The sequence below is a fragment of the Lynx rufus genome, unplaced genomic scaffold, assembly GCF_022079265.1.
Source record: "Lynx rufus isolate CCGP_SWC_20201006 ecotype Redwood Valley unplaced genomic scaffold, mLynRuf1.p SCAF_2, whole genome shotgun sequence".
Taxonomy (NCBI): domain Eukaryota; kingdom Metazoa; phylum Chordata; class Mammalia; order Carnivora; family Felidae; genus Lynx; species Lynx rufus.
Window position 1 is genome coordinate 77,433,988 of NW_025814834.1, and position 20,133 is coordinate 77,454,120.

The window sequence follows — 20,133 nt, forward strand, 5'->3', positions numbered from 1 at the left end:
AGAAAACTCACATGTAAAAGAAGAGGAATTGAAGTTGATAATGGCTAAATTTTCTTCCAGATTTCTAGGATTCAGATTGATCCCTTTGTATAGGGTATATGACCACTTTTAGACATCATTTTTAGATAGGAGTGACACATCTCCCCAAAATTTTAATCAACATTTCACTACTTAGGCAAGTTGACTTGACTTTAGCTGTATTAGAAGTACATGCTGTGTAGATATTATTCTTTAAACATGAGAAAGTATGAAAGGGATAATACTGTAAATATTATGAGGCAGTCATTGTGTGTATGTGCATGTTTTGGGAGTGTCCTATTTAAGAAAGGTCATAAATGTTATAAAACAAGGGAAATCACAAAAGTACTTTTCTTCTTTCAGAGAATTTTTCAGGAAATCACTATATATTAGAGTACTGTGAAGATTTTATTTTATTTTCATTTTTTATTTTTTTAATTTATTTTGAGACTGAGAGAGAGAGAGAGAGAGAGAGAGAGAGAGAATCTCAAGCAGGGTCCTCACTGTGTCAGCACAGAGCCTGATGCAGGGCTTGATCTCATCAACCATCTGATCATGACCTCAGCTGAAATCAAGAGTTAAATGCTTAACCAACTGAGCCACCCAGGAGCCCCAGAGATTTTATTTTCATATCGGTATTAAATACAGACAATCCTGAATTGAACCTATACTATTTCATATTTCCCATCAATTTGCTACAAAAATATCTAGTTATCAAGTACTTTCCCTTCCAAAGTACTTTTCATCCTTGGACATCCTGAATCTGTGATCTCTTTCCAACCTAGAAATACATTTCATGAAAGCCTCAAATTCAAAATGGACGCTTTTACACCTACTCATTTTCTATAGGACCTAACACATTAATCCTGAAATAAGTCTGCCTTCCTTTCACTCCCCTCCCGCTCCCTTGCACCCTCAACTCTCAAGAGTCATTTGCTAAGTCTTTGGCAAAGCGACAACCCAACCATCTTTTTACTTTGCCTAAGACTTAGCAAATGACTCTTGAGAGTTGGGGGTGGAAGGGAGAGGGAGGGGAGTGAAAGGAAGACAAGGAAGGAGAAAATAGAGAAGAAGAATGGAAGGGTGTGCTTATACTGGGTGTGGCTGGAAGTGGGGGAACTGTTTTGGAATAGAGCTGAGACAGTTTGAATATGAACCAGTGTGCATCAGAGGTAGGGTGAGATGGTAGGGGTTACAAACAGGAGCTTTTTAATCTCATCTCCCGCTCTCCTCATATACAAACACTCATTCCCATCAATTAAGATGCATAGTAGAGATACCTCCAACATATACACACCAACATTTTATAATGTACATTCTACTATCACCTTTTGCCTTCCAATGACTTCCTCTGCCTTGGAGCTGTCTGACCTTAAGAATTATAGCATATGATGGCCACTGTATTTCTCGGTGTCAGGAGAATTGTAACTTGTCATTATTCCACATCTTATCAGGACTTCTGATATTGAAGAAATTCCCAATTCTCCTCTAGATCCTGATTGTGTTATGGCAAATCTTGTATCTTCCGCTTAAATGACATGTATGAGTATAGCAGGCAAGAAATGAAGAACATAAAACAGCCTACCAGATACTGCAAATCCTCCGTAATATAAGGTGGCTCTGCTTAAGAAAATTAGTGTCTAGCTTGTCATATTTATAAAAAAGTATTGCTTTTTATATTAGCATAGATTACTACAAGCAGATTAATTCATAAAAAAAGAGCAAGAGAAATAATATGTGAGACAGTCATACTCTTTTATCTTTCAACTATCAGTTTTAAAGCGTGATAAACACTAGAGGTTTTGGAAGTATTTTCAATGCATTTAAGGGGAATATTAATGAAGACAAAGGTACAATTATTGGAATTTGTGCTTTCCTCATTGTATAATTAATCCTATGAATAAATCTTGAACGTGGAAAAAAACTGTATTTAGATGCAATTTTTGAGAACTGGAGAAAAAGGGTCTGTGATTTATTAAATGATATTTGGGTCAGATATTTTGCATTTTACCTTGGTGTCCTCCCATGTTGGATGATCTGATTGCCTGTCAGATACTAGTAACATCTGCTGCTTCCAGCCACAGAGCGGCTGCTGGCAGCTGCATGAAGCTGCCCTAGAATCCATGCCAAAACAGTCCTCTTTGAATATCAGTAGACCACCTGGGTACCCAGCTGCAGTGTGTGACAGCATCTCCTGCCCTTTTTATGGATGCCAGAGATACTTAAAAAGTACTTGAATGGGGTAAGGGAAGAACCTTGGTACCTCAGAAAGAGTTATCCTTCAGGTACTTGATATCTCCATCTATAAACCGTCCACCTCCCTGGTTGCGGCCCCAGGATTTTAGATTAAATGAAATTTCCTGTGTAACTTGTAAAGTCGTCCAATGCTTTTCAAATGTATGGCCCTGAGAAGAGGAAATGACCTCTCCCCTCTCAAGCATTTTCCCTTAGGCCTTGGCTGGTGTCTTTGACAAACAGATAGTAGCCATTAACTTTGTGATAAGCACCATGCTGGGCTCTGGGGCGTAGAGGAGGAATAACCAAGCGCGGCTCTCTGTCTTCAAGTAGCTTGCAGCCCCGTCTAGTTGTGAGTGTTAGTACTGGGCACATTAAAGTCCAGTCATCAATTTGCATTTGACAGTTGAAGAGTAGTCTGTCCTGCCTACAACAAAAGGACTGTTTTAAGAGGCACTTATCCTAACAGTCATCCTTTCATGGACAGGATTTTCTTTTCTTAGTTTTTAGTCAGCTAGAGACATTTTGTTTCTTGTCCTGGACCTGAGACATTTTTATAGGAAGCTATAAGTTTTGCCTCAGATAAATACTTTCCCTAGGGAGCACATATAAAGCTCTAATGCTATCAGTGGAAAACTATGATTCCCTTCCAAAAATCACCTTACAGGCATCTTTTTCTTTTTTTCTTTTTTTTTGGTCATAAAATGCTTAGTGAGATAAATGTGAAAGATATAAAAATATCCATATTGATGTCACCTCCAGCACTCATTACAAATACCCACAAGACCCACCGTGAAGGAAAATAATACTGTACTTTGACAGTTTTTGATCTTTTAAAAATAAATTGGTAGTAGTCATTGTAGGCTGTATTACACTTTAAAAGGAGAGTGAAGAAGTAAGCCTGAAAATAGTCACGTTTAGCATGTTACTTTGCTTACTTCGTCACAAAAAAAAGAGAGTGCAGGGCAAAGTTTATTTATCCAGATATGATGCTTAAGCACAGTGAAGGTAAGTTTCCAGTCTCTGTTTCATTAGAATTGCAAGATGTTACTGTTTTGACATTTAAAGATTGTTTAATAGGGAATATCAATGCTCGTTCACATGCTTGCTGAAGATGTGTTTAATCCGAAACTTTCTCCTCTTAGCAAAACCTGTTATCAGGACCATCGTCTCTGGAGAGAATTTCTGGCTTTCTACTTTTTTTGAATTCAAGAACAGCTGACCTGACTTTCTATGCATTTCCACCTTGAAACATCTCATATTGCCCTAGTTTCTTCTTTAGGAAAATGAGTCAACTCTCCCTTCCAAAATTAAACCCTGCCTTTGGGATCTTGAACTCAGAATAGGGGAGGACTAGACTAGGAGCAAAAGACATGGGTTTGATGTTCAGCCTTGCCAATTTCTATTTACATGTCTTAGTTTCTTTGAAATTTAAAATCATTAGTTAAAGAATAAGACAGTAATGGGGCACCTGGGTGGCTCAGTCGGTTAAGCAGCTGACTTCCCACTTCAGCTCAGGTCATGTTCTCGCAGCCAGTGAGTTCAGGTCCTGCATCGGGCTTTGTGCTGACAGCTCAGAGCCTGGAGCCTGCTTCAGATTCTGTGTCTCCCTCTCTCTCTCTGCTCCTCCCCCACTCACGCTCCCTCTCTCTCTCTCTCTCTCTCTCTCTGTCTCTCAAAGATGAATAAATTAAAAAAAAAAAAGAATAAGACAGTAATGGCTACTCATCCACAGTGTTCTGGTACAGACATGGTGGAATAATGAGCACAAAACTTATAAACTAGGAAGTGTTGCACAGACAACTTTTATTATCTCTATAATAATCTTTCAACACCTGCAGGTATGTATCTCATCACTTGTGCCTTCTTTCTTTTTCAATATCACCTACTTTTTCTACTCTTTCCTATAAGCTTACATTTTATTCTACCCCCTATGATAAAATAAAAGGATAGTAAATACAAAAGAATTAGTTTGGTCATATTTACCCTTTAAGTTACTATGTGTTTTCTTTCTGATTTGCTGGGAACTTCTTAAAAAGTCTTTTGTCTACATATCTTCACAATCCAATTTTCTTCACATCTTATATTCTAGTATCTTGATTCTATCATCTGCAACTGCTCATAAAGTTTTTTATGAGCTTTCATTATTCTTTCTTACTTCTCTGCAACATTTGACACTGTTGACAATCACCATAACTTTCTAAGTTTTTTTTGATATATATTTGTTCTTCTCTGACAGCTTTGACTTAGCATTCACTTTCTCTTTTATTCTCCCACCTCTAAACGTAGGTGCTACCTAAGGACATGTCTTGCTCTTCTGCTCTCCCTATTTTCTTTCTTGGCAAACTCATTGATCCTCACACGCTCATTTAATTATAAATTCTGTAAAGCTAACTCAAATCTGTCACCTTCCCTATACTTTGCCTCCACACTTGCAACACATTTCCAACTTCTTCAGGTACATCTTCAACTTTTCATGACCTTAAAGAGTCAAGAGTTTCTATTCTGTTCTCAAAATGAGGAACGAAAGCGTGTAGCTCCTGGGGTCTTCTCTAAAGGGCCAGAAAATGATCTGGAGCATGATCAAGGAGCGTGAGTCTTACATCAGTCTTAATCACTATCCAAATACATCATTATAGAATTTCACTTTGCTCTTGAATAATTTATTTATGGATTCTTATATTAACTCAAGAATTCTAAAAGGTCTGATAATTGTTCAAATCCCAATAGCTTTGTTTGACCAGTTAAAAATACAGAATATAAAGTTGATTGGCCAATTAAAATACAGAATTTAAATATAAACATAAAGAACATGGTTGAACAATCAAATAGAGAAAAAATACAAAATTGGAATTGCATATTGCTGGACTATGAAGTAATGAAATAAATAAAAAAATGTAGTCAAATTTTGGATAATGGAGTAGTTCGTGCAGAAACATATTTTAGCATTCAGACACATAATGATGAGAAGTGCTAATAATTCTACATCAATTTTTTTTAATGTTTATTTTTGAGAGAGGGAGAGAGAGAGCACAACTGGGGGAGGGGGAGAAAGAGGGAGACAGAGTATCTGAAGTGGGTTCTGTGCTGACAGCTGAGAGCCCAGTGTGGGCTCTAACCCACAGGTGGAACCCACGAGCCATGAGATCATGACCTGGGCTGAAGTCGGATGCTTAACAGACTAAGCCATCCTGGTGCCCCTCTACACCAAAATTTTTATTTCCATTTTACCCTATTTGCAGTGTAAACCAGTGGCTACTTTGATTGTAAAGGATTTTAAAATTTTTCAATTCATCAAGTTTGAATTTTTTCAGATGTAGTAAAACTGTTAATTTGGATTTATTTTTAAGGGTCATTATAAAATAAAATTAAAAAGCTTAATAAAATATAAAAGTATAATAAAAAAGTTTAGTAAAGTTTAAAAACACAAAGATACAACATAAAGTATCAGACTACCTTTCAAATGATACTTAAAACTGACTTTTATTGGTACTTAATACTCAATTTCTGAACAGTTGAATCAAAGTCTTCCCTCAACATTATTTCACACCTTCAAAAGAATAATTCCTAGTATCTAAAATCTGTTATTGCTGAAATCAGTCAGCCTTATTTAAATAAATCTCATAATTGGTTTCCTTTTTTAACTACATTTCTGGTTGACTAGAACAACAGTAAAACGATTGGTAGTCATGTACTTAAGATAGACATCACTAAGTGTGACAGTATAATCATAGCTTAAGACGTTGCACATTTATTGCAGTAGTTACCATAGAGATTTAAATTTAGCTCTTTAATAAAAAGTGCATGAATTCAATTCTGAATGCATTAAGTTTGGCTAGCAAGGTGCACTAGGTTTCTCAACTGAATGTACTTACATAAAAACAACAATTTTGGAACTCTGTCCTAAAATTTTTTAATGGAGCAAATATGGGCTTATAAAAATAATAGGCTCAATTTCATGAGTTTTTAATGGATACTTCATTAATTGTCACTTGAATCGTAGTTCCGCAAAATACGTATTTCATGATTTAGTTATATGTTATTCATGTAATTTTCAAGAGGGAAAATAAAAGGTGGGGAGACCAGATATTCTAGCCTAAACTTAGGTATGGCTCCAAGCACAAAGCAGGGCCACAGGAATACAGATCTGAGAGCTTGCCAGTTTCTAGCCCCTGTTCCTCTCCTCTCTCCTTGTCTACAAGACAAGACCCTTGGATTTTTAATTTATAGATTCTTCCCTGACTATCCTCCATCACAGAAATCTGTCCTTCTTTTGAACTTGATGCACTTTATATCTGAACTTGCAGACAATACCTAGACCATACTGGACTCTCTAAGAGAGATCAAGAACCACATCTCTTATATATAACAACCACACTGTGTAATTCAGGTCTAAGTTTATAACTATATTTATTGATGGGTAAAATGAGGGTAGGTTGATACCTGGCTGCTACAGAGCGGTAACCTGAAGTATAATACAAACATTACAAAGGGCATTAAAGATAAAACTAAATCTATGGGGGAGAAAACTCCTCATATAGTTAACCCATGCTGAGACGTGTTATGATCATATATGTGTAAAAGAATTCTACAAAGTGCTATGTAAATGTAAAGCCTCATCAAAAAATAAACACCATTTTTGTTCATTTTTACATCTCTAGTAGCTAGTATAGTGCTTAGTACATAGCAGGTACATATTAACTATTGGCTTAATAAATCAATCAACCAAATATTGTTCTGAGAGACTGATTATTTCTTAATCCTTGAACAAGAAACCTTTCCTTCTCCAAAAGCCTTAGGATATTTGTGATCTTATTTGGAATGAGAGAATTCAGCTCATCATTTCATAGTTGTCTAAGGCCTTTTGTATTTACTCCATCTTGCATTCTGCTCTACCTTGAATATTTTCCCTCAGAATAAATCCTTGTGCAGCTGGATTCTTGCTGTCAGTTCGGTCTTAGCTAAAATGCCTCCCTAGAAGTCTTCCCTGACCACTCTAACATAGTGCAGATCTCCACCTCTCATATTATTTTCTTCAGTGCAGTTGTCGTTACCTGAAACTAAGGGATTAATTTTCTTTACGGATTTATTGTCTATCATCATCCTCTAGCATAAGATCTAAATTACCATGAGTATATTTTCTGAACTAAGTTCGCACACTTTATTTGAATTTAATGTCAGGTTTATTTCTTTTAATCAAACACAGTATATGTCAATGATTCTTCGAATGTCAATACTAGAAATCTGTTTAGAAGTTATTTAACTTGCCCTTTCCATGAAGAAAAAATAGAACCTTAATTTGTAAAATAAATAGTTTAAATCTAATTCACAGCAGCACACATTTAGATACAAAAAGAAAGTTAAACATTTCATTATCAGAATATTTTAGATGCCCTTCAAATGTAAATCAGTAGGATAATTGCCTTACTTCTCAGGACCATTTTTTAATGATTAAGTACACTTAATAGGAGGTGTTAGTAAGCTTAGCCATAATGAAAGGTGTCAAACTTTTCTGTGCAATACTTCTGAGCAAATTAACATTCTTCATATAGCTCTTTTTACTGCCATAAATTCAAACAGTTAAACTGAGGTCTTTCATATTTAGGATCAGAAGGATCATAAAGATTTTTATAGTTCATGTGGGTGTGCATAAGATATCTGTACATGTTAGCAGAGAAGCGTCAAAAAACAGTCACAGAATTGGGGTGTGTTTCCCAACATTTCAGATATTTGTCTCTAATACTGATTGTTAAGTTTCTCAATGCACTAAAACTCACTGAAAAAGCCAGGTATACCTGGCTTATTGATATATGCAGGGAAGTTCTGCCTAGAATGTTTGAAATATTCCTGTATTTGTTAAAGAACAATATTGCCAAAGATGCTGTTATCACAGTTTGGAAATCAATAGCTTCTTCTTGGTGTACCTTTATTTCCATTAAACAGTTTAATCCAAGAAGATTGAACAAAACTTAGAGTGATCTTTAAAAAAATATATTTCCAATGTGTATTTCCAAATAAAATTATAAAAATGTAATTCATCTCTGCTTTATACATTTATGGAAACAAAAATGTATTATTTTATATCATTTTAATTCAATTTCTTCCTCTTTCTATGCATTTAATTCCTATCCATGTTCCAGAGTTTCATAATTTCCCACTTCTCTTAATTATCTGAGCCCCAATTCCTTCAGGATGTCTGGTGAGCATCACTCAGCACTCATTTGCAATACAGACATTTATGCTATAAACTTCTTAAATACATACATTTTTTATCACATTATATCCTTCCTTTATAATAACTACTACTAAAGATGTACATTCCGGGTCTTCAGAAATATTTAATTATTCACATTCACCTAGAATTCATAGATAGATAAATAGATAGATAGATAGATAGATAGATAAATGGATAGAATAGCAAATAGAGTGTAGACAGAATGGGAAAGACATTAGATGAGTGTATTTCCAGGTTGGTAAATATAGTACACGTTTACATTTTCCAAAGAAACACTCACGTGATAAGACTGTGAGAAGTTATGAAAAAGAAGCAGTAAATGTTAGTTCGAGAAGGTTTTAGACTGTGAAGGGTACAGACAACACAAAAAATTATTTTTCAAAAAAAAACACTTTAAAAGATAATTAAGTGACTATTAAAAACAGTCAGGGATTAATAACAAGTTCTGGCATCCCTAAGTCTCCTACAATGCCTTATATTTCTAAAAATATGTCTTCATGTAGTATGTTTGGAAGGTGAAGAATCATGTCAATGACCATCCAATATAAGTTTATTCTCACATCTGGTTTTGTGCATCAGAATAGTTTAAATGAAGAGGTATAGCTACCATATCAAAATAACCAAGCCTTAGACTATTACAAGCTTTAAAAGCCAAACAAGTTCTGTTAATGTTTGCTAACATTCTTCTAAAGTTTAATTAATATATAATTTCCTGTTATTCACCTGTTTTTTCTAAGGAACCATATGAAATCAGGTATTTGTTGTAATTAACATTCAAAATAAAATTCTAGAACATTCATTTTGGAAAAATTGAGTCCTCTATAGATGGCTTAATTGAATACCATATGGCTCCTACTGACCCAAATGCTTAAACATATATAATAGATGTAATACAGTCTTTAGAAACAATGTCTCAGCTACCTCTTACCTGGAGATATTTTATTCTGTGGTTTTAATTAAATAAAGAATAAAGTGCTTGAATAAAGAGATATGTTTAAACAATGGTTTAGGGTAGAGTGGTTGCCCAGATGCCAGAAGAGCTAATTATAAGCACAGAAGCTAAACATTTTTAGGTTTAAGTTTAAGGTTTATCTTGCACCAAATAGGTAACCAGAGGAAAGTCTGATGGACCAAATAATCATTAATATTGGTTTATAGTCTTTAATGAGTCTACATATGAACATGATCTCATTTATGATCTCCTAGCTTTTTTTTAGAAAAGAGGTTATAAGGGTACACATTTTCACTTATGAGATGAATAAGTTCTGTGATCTAACGTACAGTATGGTGACTATACTTAATAATGTTACATTACATACTTGAAATTTGGTGAGAGTGGATCTTAACTGTTCTTGTCTCTCTCTCTCACACACACACACAAGTGACTATCTTAGGTGATGGATGTGTTCATTAGTTTGATAGTGGTAATCATTTGACAAAATATATTGTCAAATTGTGTTGGAAACTTCAAATATATACAATTTTTATTTGTCAATTATACCTCGACGAAGCTAGGGGAAAAAGAGGCTAAGAAATCTCTATATTAACATGAAGAAAGTGCTTTATTATATTTAAAGGAAAGGGTTCCACAAAATCACGTCCACCAAAATTGTGGACAACACATGAATCTGGTGAGATTAAGTTCACTTAACTGAAATATTTCCATGATAATCCAGTTTCTATGGCCAAATAAATGAATACAGTCAAGTTTTACACACTGACAATCCATTCTGCTCAAATTTGCATGAAGTAAATTTAAAAAAAGGCAGAGTTCTAAAAAATAATTAGATTTTTTGTCTAAAGTGATTTCTAACAAATTATCATAACTGAAATTTTTACTTGTCAATATTTGAATTGTGTGGACATTTCTAGGAAGTTCTTTACTTTCTTTAAATACTTTCAAGAACCTGGATACTATAATCCCCAAAAAGTCTACAAACTTCTTTGGCTCATTTACCATACTTTTCTGTTCAGTAAGAACCTTTGCCTTTCATTTTTCCATTATTTATTATGTTAGCTCCATTTCTTTTCCACTTCATTGCTTGTGCAATTTGGAAATAAATGGATTTCACATCATAAGACATTCTACTTGGTTGTATCCTTCAGATAAATATACTGCTGTTTTCATTGTGATTTGGAAGAAAAAGAAAATTGGGGCATTTAAAGAAAATTCCATCCTGCTGATTAAAATGTTGGTTATTGACAAAACAGCTGATATTTTAAGGGTAATGATAATAATAAAATTCATATTTCCATAGTATGGTAGAGCTTATTGAAAAGTTCAATAAATCTCATTTAATCCACACAATTTGCCCTGAAATTATTAGACTCTGATAAATATGGTATTTAAAAGTAACTGGGCTAACATGTAGTGAGAATCTAGACTAAAGTAGAGAGGTCTACAGTTGACTAGATACCATCTATTACATTTTCCCTTCATTTTTTTCTCCTTGGAGGATGTCTGCAGAGTGTGTGTGTGTGTTCATATTTTTACAGCTTTATTGAGTATAATTAACATATATTGAACTGTATATATTTAAACTACGTATGCAAAACCATCACAACAATAACGATAAATGAATACATCCATTACCCACCGAAGTTTTCATGTGCCCCCTCCTTCCACTTCTCCTCTCCCATCCCAATAGCCTATTCCTGGACAACTTACCTGCTTTTTGTCACTTGCAGATTAGCTTGAATTTACTAAAATTTTATATGAATTGTCTCATATAGTATGGAATCTATTTGGTCTAGCTTCTTTGATTCAGTGTTAATTATTTCAAAATTCAAAATTTTGTAGGGTGTATCAATAGTTCCTTTATTTTTCTCAGTAGTACTCCATGTATGGATAATCCATAGTTTATCCATTCACCTTTTGATGGACATGTGGATTGTTTCTGGCTTTTGGCTATTGTAAATAAAACTGCTATGAACATTAGTACACATCTCTTTGTATGAACTTATGTTTTCCTTTCCTTTGAGCAATAGCTAAGAGTAGCTTAAGAAAAAGTAAAAACAGGGTGCTTGGGTGGCTCAGTCTGTTGAATGTCTGATTTCGGCTCAGGTCATAATCTCATGGTTCAGCTCAGGTCATATTCTCGTGGTTTGTGAGTTCAAGCCCCGCATCTGGCCCTATGCTGACAGCTCAGAGCCTGGAGCCTGCTTCAGATCCTGTGTCTCCCTTTCTCTCTCTGCCCCTCACCTGCTAATGCTTTGACTCTCTCTCTCTCAAAAATAAAAATAAAAGTAAAACATTTAAAAAGAAAAAAAAAAGTAAAACTGTTTCCCAGTTATTGTATCATTTTACACTCCCAGCTCCATTGCGTGTATAGTTCTTCCAAATTCTCACCAACATGGTCCTTTTTAACTTTTGCAGTTCTAATAGATGCATAGTGTTATTTCATTATGGCTTTAATTCCATTTCTCTAATAACATTAAGGATTTTCTCATGTGCTTACCTGTCATCTTTATGCCTGCCTTAGTGAAGTGTCTGTTCAAAGCTTTGAGCCATTTTCTAATTGGGTTTTTTTTTTTTTTTAATATTGAGTTTTAAGTGTCTTTTTTTTTTCTGATACAAGTCTATTATCAGGTATATTATTTGTTGACAATTTCTTCCTATCGAGTGCCTTTTTCTTTCAATGTCTTGATGGTGGCTTTAAAGAGCAAAAGTTTTCACCTTGAAGAAGTCCAATGTATCAATTTGTACTTCTATGGGTTGTCTACTCAAAGGTAGAAAAGTTTTTCTCTTATGCTTCCTTTTATAATTTTAGGTTTTATATTTTGAATAAATTTTTAAATAGTGTGAGGTATGGATTTAAGAAATTTTTGTCCACATGGATATCCAGTTGTTCCAGCAATATATATATTGACAATACTCCCCTTTTTTTACTCATTTGTTTTTATTCTTGTAAGGTCTGTCAAGTTTTGCGATTTGAGTTTGCAGTTAGTAATAGTTAGGAGTTAGTTAGGAGTTAGTTAGTAGTTTGAGTTAGGAGGTATTATATCCTCTTCAGTTTTCTGGAAGTTTGAGTAGAACTGTTTGTATTTCTGCCCCAAATGCTTGGTAGAATCCACCAGTGAGGTCATCTGACATAGAGTTTCTTTTGTAAAATTTTTTTTTACACCATAAATTTCATTTCTTTCCTTGATACAGGGGTATTTGCTTGATTTATGTTTTCTTGTAAGCATTGATAGTTTGAGTCTTTTGTGGAAGTAGTCTATTTTATCGAAGCTGTCAAGTTTGTTGTCATAATATTGTTAATAACATTACTTTATAACACTTTAAATATTTGTAGAATCCATAATGAAGTTAGCTTGCTCATTCTTAATATTGGTATTTTGTGTCTTCTCTCTATTTTTCCTATTAAATTTGGCTAGAAATTTATCAGTTTTATTGATCTTCTCAAGGAAACAGCTTTTTATTTCATTGCTTTCATCTAAACTTTTCCTCTTTTATATTTCGTAATTTTGGCTTCAATCTTTATTATTTCCTTTTTTCTTAGATATTTTGGGTTTACTCTCCTTTTCCCCCCTCTTTTATGAATGTGGAATCTGAACTCATTAATTTTAGATCTTATTTTCTTGTTTCTAATATAGATGTTTAATGCTATGAATTCCCTCTAAGTATTGCTTTAGTGGTACCACAAACTTTAATATGCTGTGTTTTCATTTTCATTCAGTTAAAAAATGATTAATTTCACTTTTGACTCCTTTTTTGATCCACAGGCTATTTAGAAGTGTATTGTACCAAAAAACAAATAATCCGATGAAGAAATGGGGAAAAGACATGAACAGAAACTTTTCCAAAGAAGACATCCAGATGGCTAACAGACACATGAAAACATGCTCAACATCACTCATCATCAGGGAAATACAAATCAAAACCACAATGAGATATCACCTTACACTATCAGAATGGCTAAAATTAACAATGCAGGCAACAACCAATGTTGGCAAGGATGTGGAGAAAGGGGAACACTTTTGAATTGATGGTAGGAATACAAACTGGTGTTGCCACTTTGGAAAACAGTATGGAGGTTCCTCAAAAAATTAAAAATAGGACTACCCTATGATCCAGCAATTACACTACTAGGTATTTATCCAAATGATACAGGAGTATGGATTCAAAGGGGCATATGCACTCCAATGTTCATAGCAGCCATTATTGACTATAACAAAAGTATGGAAAGAGTCCAAAATGTCCATCAACTAATGAATGGGTAAAGAAGATATGACATATATTTTTTTTTTCAACGTTTATTTATTTTTGGGACAGAGAGAGACAGAGCATGAACGGGGGAGGGGCAGAGAGAGAGGGAGACACAGAATCGGAAACAGGCTCCAGGCTCCGAGCCATCAGCCCAGAGCCCGACGCGGGGCTCGAACTTCACGGACCGCGAGATCGTGACCTGGCTGAAGTCGGACGCTTAACCGACTGCGCCACCCAGGCGCCCCGATATGACATATATTTATATACAATGGAATAATACTCGGTGATCAAAAGGAATGAAATCTTGCCGTTTGCAACAATGTGAATGGAACTAGAATGTATTATGGTAAGTGAAATAAGTCAGTCAGAGAAAGACAAATATCATATAATTTCATTCATATATGGAATTTAAGATACAAAACAGATGAACATAAGGGAAGGAAGCAAAAATAATATAAAAACAGGAATGGAAACCATAAGAGGCTCTTAAATACATAGAAGCAACTGAGGATTGCTGGCAGGGTGGTGGGTTGAGTGAGGGGCTTAAAGGGTCAGGGGCATTAAGGAGGACACTTGTTGGGATCAGCACTGGGTGTTATATGTAAGTGATGAATCACTAAATTCTATTCCTGAAATGATTATTACACTACGTGTTAACTAACTTGGGTTTAAATGCTAAATAAATAAATAAATAAATAAATAAAATATAAGGAACTGATACAATTCAACACCCAAAAATCAAATTATCCACTTAAAAACGGGCAGAAGACATGAACAGAACTTTCTCCAAAGAAGACATCTAGATGGCCAACACATACATGTCAGGATGCTCAACATTACTGATCATCAAGAAAACATAAAGTGAAACTACGATGAGGTGTCACCTCACACCTGTCAGAATGGTTAAAATCAAAAACACATGAAACAACAAGTGTTGTTGGAGGATGTGCATTGTTGCTAGGAATGTAAAGTGGTACAGCCACTATAAATGCTCCTCAAAAAAATAAATTCAGCAATCACACTACTGGGTATTTACCCCCAAAATACAAAAACACTAATTCAAAGGGATACACACACCCCTATGTTTATAGCAGCATTGTTTACAATAGTCAAATTATGGAAGCAACCCAAGTGTCTATTGGCAGATAAATAGATAAAGACCACATTTTATATATGTATATGAATATTATATATATATATGAATATTATTCAGGCAAAAAAAAGAAAGAAAGAAATCTTGCCATTTGCAACAACAGAGATGGAGCCACAAAGGATTATGCAAAGCAAAGTAAATTAGCTGGAGAAAGACAAACACCATATGATTTCACTCATATGTGGAATTTAAGAAATAAATAATCAAAGGAAAAAAGAGAGAGGAAGGGAGAGATGGAGGGAGGGAGGGGGGAGAGAGAGAGTGAGAGGGAAGAGAAACAGACTCAGTTGTAGGGAACAAACGGATGGTTACCAGAGGGGAGGTGGGTTGGGAGGTGGGTGAAATAGGTGATGGGGATTAAGGAGGGCACCTGTGGTGATGAGCACTGGGTGATGTATGGAAGTGTTGAATCACTGAATTGTATACCTGAAAAAGTGTATGTTAACTATACTGGAAATAAAATTTTAACTCTTAGTAAAAAATTTAAAAAAGACGTGTATTATATAGTTTCCCAATATTTATCTTTCCCCATGCCCCATGAATCACTCTGGCTGGAGAGTACAGGCACTATTGCTGGTCCTGAGTCAGCACTGGGCAGTGAGGCCTCTAATCTTACTGATGGTTCTTTCCTCAAACTTAGTTGTTTGCTCACACATAGGCACTATCAGTACTCAATGTGTCCTAAGTTCTGTCTGTGCAGCTCTCCTTCCAATATTCTGTCCACCAAATTCTATCCTGCCCAGGTCTCCTCCAGCACTCAGCTTTATCTTCTCAACTCAGGAGTACAGTGGCATCTGCTGAGGTCCTCCTTCTGGTGCTGACATCTAGGCACTTTTTCAAGGCAGTAAGCTGGGGCAAACATAAGGGCTCTCCTTTTTTGGCTCCCATCTCTGAGACTATTGTCCTGAATGATTCGCTGTCCCATGTCATGAAAGTCTTCTTTCACACATTTTGTCCATTTTTGATTGATTTAGGTGTGTGTTTAAATCTTACATATTATACCAAGTCTAAATAACATTTTTTCAACTGAAATTTTTATTTAAACTGCTTTATGAGCATGGGGAAATAAAGTCTAGGTTCTTAATGCCTGTAGTTATCTCAAAGGATGCTATAGCAGTGTAAAAAAAACAAAAAAAAAAGTTTTTTTTTCTTTTTTTCTTTTCTAAAATGTGATCTCTTTTCTGGCCAGAGGAGTTTTAGAAGCACACCTCGACTACCGCTTAGAGCAATAGCACTTTATGTAAGTATTGCATATTCTTGTTTTAAAGGGGTTTTCATGTATACTCATTTGATTATTTGTATTCAAGGTCAGATAATTAAGGTCAAGGTTGTTACTAAGTGATGCTCAGGAGTGTCATGACTTGGTCATGACAGCTGCCACTCATGACACAATTTATGTGGGGTAAGTAGGGTACTTAGCACTGTATATACAATCTCATTTAATCTTCCCCAAACACGTATCAGGAAAGTGCCACAATCTTCCTTTGCCCAGATATAAACAAGCTAAAGCTTAGAAGACAAGCTACCTTGTCCAAATTTATACAGCTGTTAAGTGCTCCAGCCAGCTCTTGAACCCAGGCTGTCCAACTCCCAGACGATTCTTGTAACCCTAGTCTACCTCTCATGGAAGTGGGATCCTCCTCTGGTCACCTTCTTACTTTCTTTTTCCATAACCCCAATTGGTTCCACAATGGTAGATTATCTGATTTTAAAATGAACAAAATACTGTGCACTCTTGGAAATACTGATCCTGTGCTATTGCTCATAAAAGGCAAGGACTTTTGGTGATAATGCTTCTTGGATGGTACATATGTTGACATCACGGACATCATTTAAAGATAGATGATTCTTTTGGTGGTAAATTCATACCATACTGGGCCCATTTTGCCACCAGTTATTTTTATATATATTCATTTCTGAGTTCTTCCTATCTAAAATTTCAACCCCTACCCATCTCCAATGTTTACCGTTTCATATTCCTCTTCCCTTCCTTATTTTTTTCTCTTTAACACTTATCACTAATACATTAACATATTTCATTTCTTTTGTTTATTATTTGTCTCCACTAAAATTAAGTGCCATAAGGACATACAGTTTTGTCTGTTTTGTTTACAACTGTATCCCGTATAACTAATGAATAGGAACTCAATAAATATAGGTTGAATAAATTAACATGTATATTTAGACAATATTCTCAGAATTTATGATATTTCAATGACTGTAACATAATGGAGTGGAGGGCAATATATGAGACTAAATTTTCAGAAGAATTAGGAGCTACCTGTACATATTTTCCCATCCATATTTGGATGTCATCTACCATAAGAGGCTAAAGCCTGTAGGAGGAAGATAAGATTACTAGATGACACAGCCATTTCAGAACTGTGAAGGAAGATCGCATTTACCTGTTAGCTTCTCCTAATACTATCAGCTGTTAGGACTGTCAGATTAGGAAGAGATACATCTTAATGGGAAGGTAGTACTATGCTAGTAGCATAGCCACTGGTCTCATAATGGTGGAGTTCAATTCTCAACGACTCTACTTACAAGGTTTGTAAGTATTAGAAGTCACTGTTTTTTTGTTTTTTGTTTTTTGTTTTTTTTTTTTTATGCCAAAGATGTTTATCTTGACACTTCAAGGAATTCGTCAACCCTTTAAAACTGTATTCAGCCCTATTTTGTGTGAGGGAATGGATGTATCTTTCTTGGAAAATCTAGAGTTTTCATCAAATTTTCAATATCTCTCAGTACTTTTAATACTCTGGGCATCAAATATCAAGCTATATTGTTATAAGTAAATCCACACAAATATATTCCTTTGGGTTGGCTTGGAATCCTTAAGGCCAGCCAAAATCCTAATATTTTGCAAGTGCTTAATATTTCTATGTTTTTTCCTTGCCCTACCTACACAGACTAGAGCTACAAAACAACACGAGTTTCACTATTATTATAACCACCTTTTCACAATGAAGGTTAAATGATTTGCCTATACTAACATTTCAGAGACCAGAAAACCTCATACATACATTTATAAAAGAAATGATCCACATTTTATTGTCAACAATACTTATGTATCTCTCAAAGAAATGATTCTGTGAAAGTAAAAGCATCATGCCTTATTCACTTTTGTAGCCTCAGTATCTGAAAAATGAACATACAACATGTTTAATATATGTCAGTTGCATAATGATTGACCTGGATATTAGCTTCAGGCCATCTGAGTTTAAGTACTCAACACATTATCATTTCATGAAGTCACACACCTTTTCATAAAATTAATATAAAGAGAGAGTCTCATTATTTTGCTTATATACTGTCTAGTATTTTCTCTTACCCAATATCTTCCTCAGCTAGAGTACTAATTCTTTTTTTTTTTTTTTTAATTTTTTTTTCAACGTTTATTTATTTTTGGGACAGAGAGAGACAGAGCATGAACGGGGGAGGGGCAGAGAGAGAGGGAGACACAGAATCGGAAACAGGCTCCAGGCTCCAAGCCATCAGCCCAGAGCCTGACGCGGGGCTCGAACTCACTGACCGCGAGATCGTGACCTGGCTGAAGTTGGACGCTTAACCGACTGCGCCACCCAGGCGCCCCAAGAGTACTAATTCTTAAGTGTACATTTACATTCATGTCATAGAAAGAAAAGTAAAACATGAATGAAGAGTCTAATAGAAAGCAAAATATATGTTTTGTTTCTATTGAAAGGATATGGAAACTAAAGACAGTGATGTGTTTTAAAATATTCAAAAAACAGTCACTTATTACCAGAGTCCTCCCATATCCATGGGGGATATGTTCTAAGACCCCCAGTGGATTCCTGAAACCAAGGATGCCACTGAACCATATATGTATATATACTATGTTTTCCTTCTACACATACATGCCTATGATAAAGTTTAATTTAAAAATTAGGCATAGTAAGGGATTAACTCTAATCACTAATAATGATATAGAACAATTATAACAATATACTCTCATAAAAGTTACGTGAATGTGGTCTCTCCCTCTCTCTCTCTCTGGTAATATTGTATCGTATTCATCCTTCTTGGGATGATGTGAGATGGTAAATGCCTATGTGATGAGATGAAGTGACATGAATGATATAGGCATTGTGACATATCATTAAGCTACTACTGACCTTCTGACAATATGTCAGAAGGAAGATCATCTGTTTCTTTACTATAGTCGACCACAGGTAACTGAAACCATGGAAAGCAAAACCACAGATATGGGGGAGTTACTGTACTCTATTTCTTAGTAATCTCAACCAACCAATCATAACCAACTTCCTGTGTCATTTTCTAGGAATCTAATCAATCTAAGGCCACCAGTTGCATTCACTCTGTCCTCCTAGTATCTGCTTTGCCTACCATATTCTCAAATCCCTCTTTTTGGAACTTTTATATTTCTGTTGTATTTCCTGATCATGTTCTCCTGGTTTCTCATAATACTCCACCAAGTTCCTCCCTAATGCGTCTTTCAATTAGTTAGATGAAGAGTATCCATCCAGTAGGTGAACTATGTGATGAAAGTAAGGGGAGTTCCTTGGCAGAGAATCAAGTTTAATGGGTGAGGAGAAAAGATGTGAATAAGAATCTTAGGGGAAAAGGTGGGCAGTAGGATGACAGATAATGGTAATATTGGTATGCTGATTTTTTTTCCTTATGTGATCCCAGCACAACATCTAATGAATGTTGGTTAATGAATGAATAAATACTCTCATCACTACATCTCAGGGTAAGAACAAAACTTTTTTTCAGTTTTTACATACCCACGCTCCCTTTTTCCTTCCTTCCTTCCCTTCCTTTCCTTCTTTCCTTTCTTCCTTCCTTCCTTCCTTTTCTTTCTTTTGTTCTTCTTTTATTAACTGCCATCTCTTATTTACTCCACTGTGAGAACTACACCAGGTAAAAAGCTTGGGTCCCCAAATGTCCCTAAAGGTTGTGTATCATGTGCCTGACGTCAAGAATATATTCCTGCGTATGGTATGAAATCTTGTAGAGCAAATTCTAATCTGACTATAAGTATATAAGCAAATATGGAAACAAGAACAATCCATTAACTAATGGTATTCTCAGACATTTGGCTATAAGAAAGGTTTATAGGCAAAAAATATATAACAAGGCTATTTCTGTGCTCCTAAAATGATCCAGATTATCTGAGATTCACTAAATTCCATATTATATAAATTCAAAGTAATTCTTATTCTCAGATATTGACCTTTCTTGCAGAACATCAAATATAGTTCTATTTTGTTAGTGAAAAACAAACTTTACTTTCTA

At 35.1% G+C, this 20,133-nt stretch overlaps 1 protein-coding gene across 2 annotated transcripts in view; it reads right to left on the reverse strand.

Moving 5' to 3' along the window:
- The window catches only part of GALNT13 (polypeptide N-acetylgalactosaminyltransferase 13), a 470,520-nt gene that overhangs the window by 179,489 nt on the left and 270,898 nt on the right, over window positions 1–20,133 (reverse strand). The window lies entirely within an intron of this gene.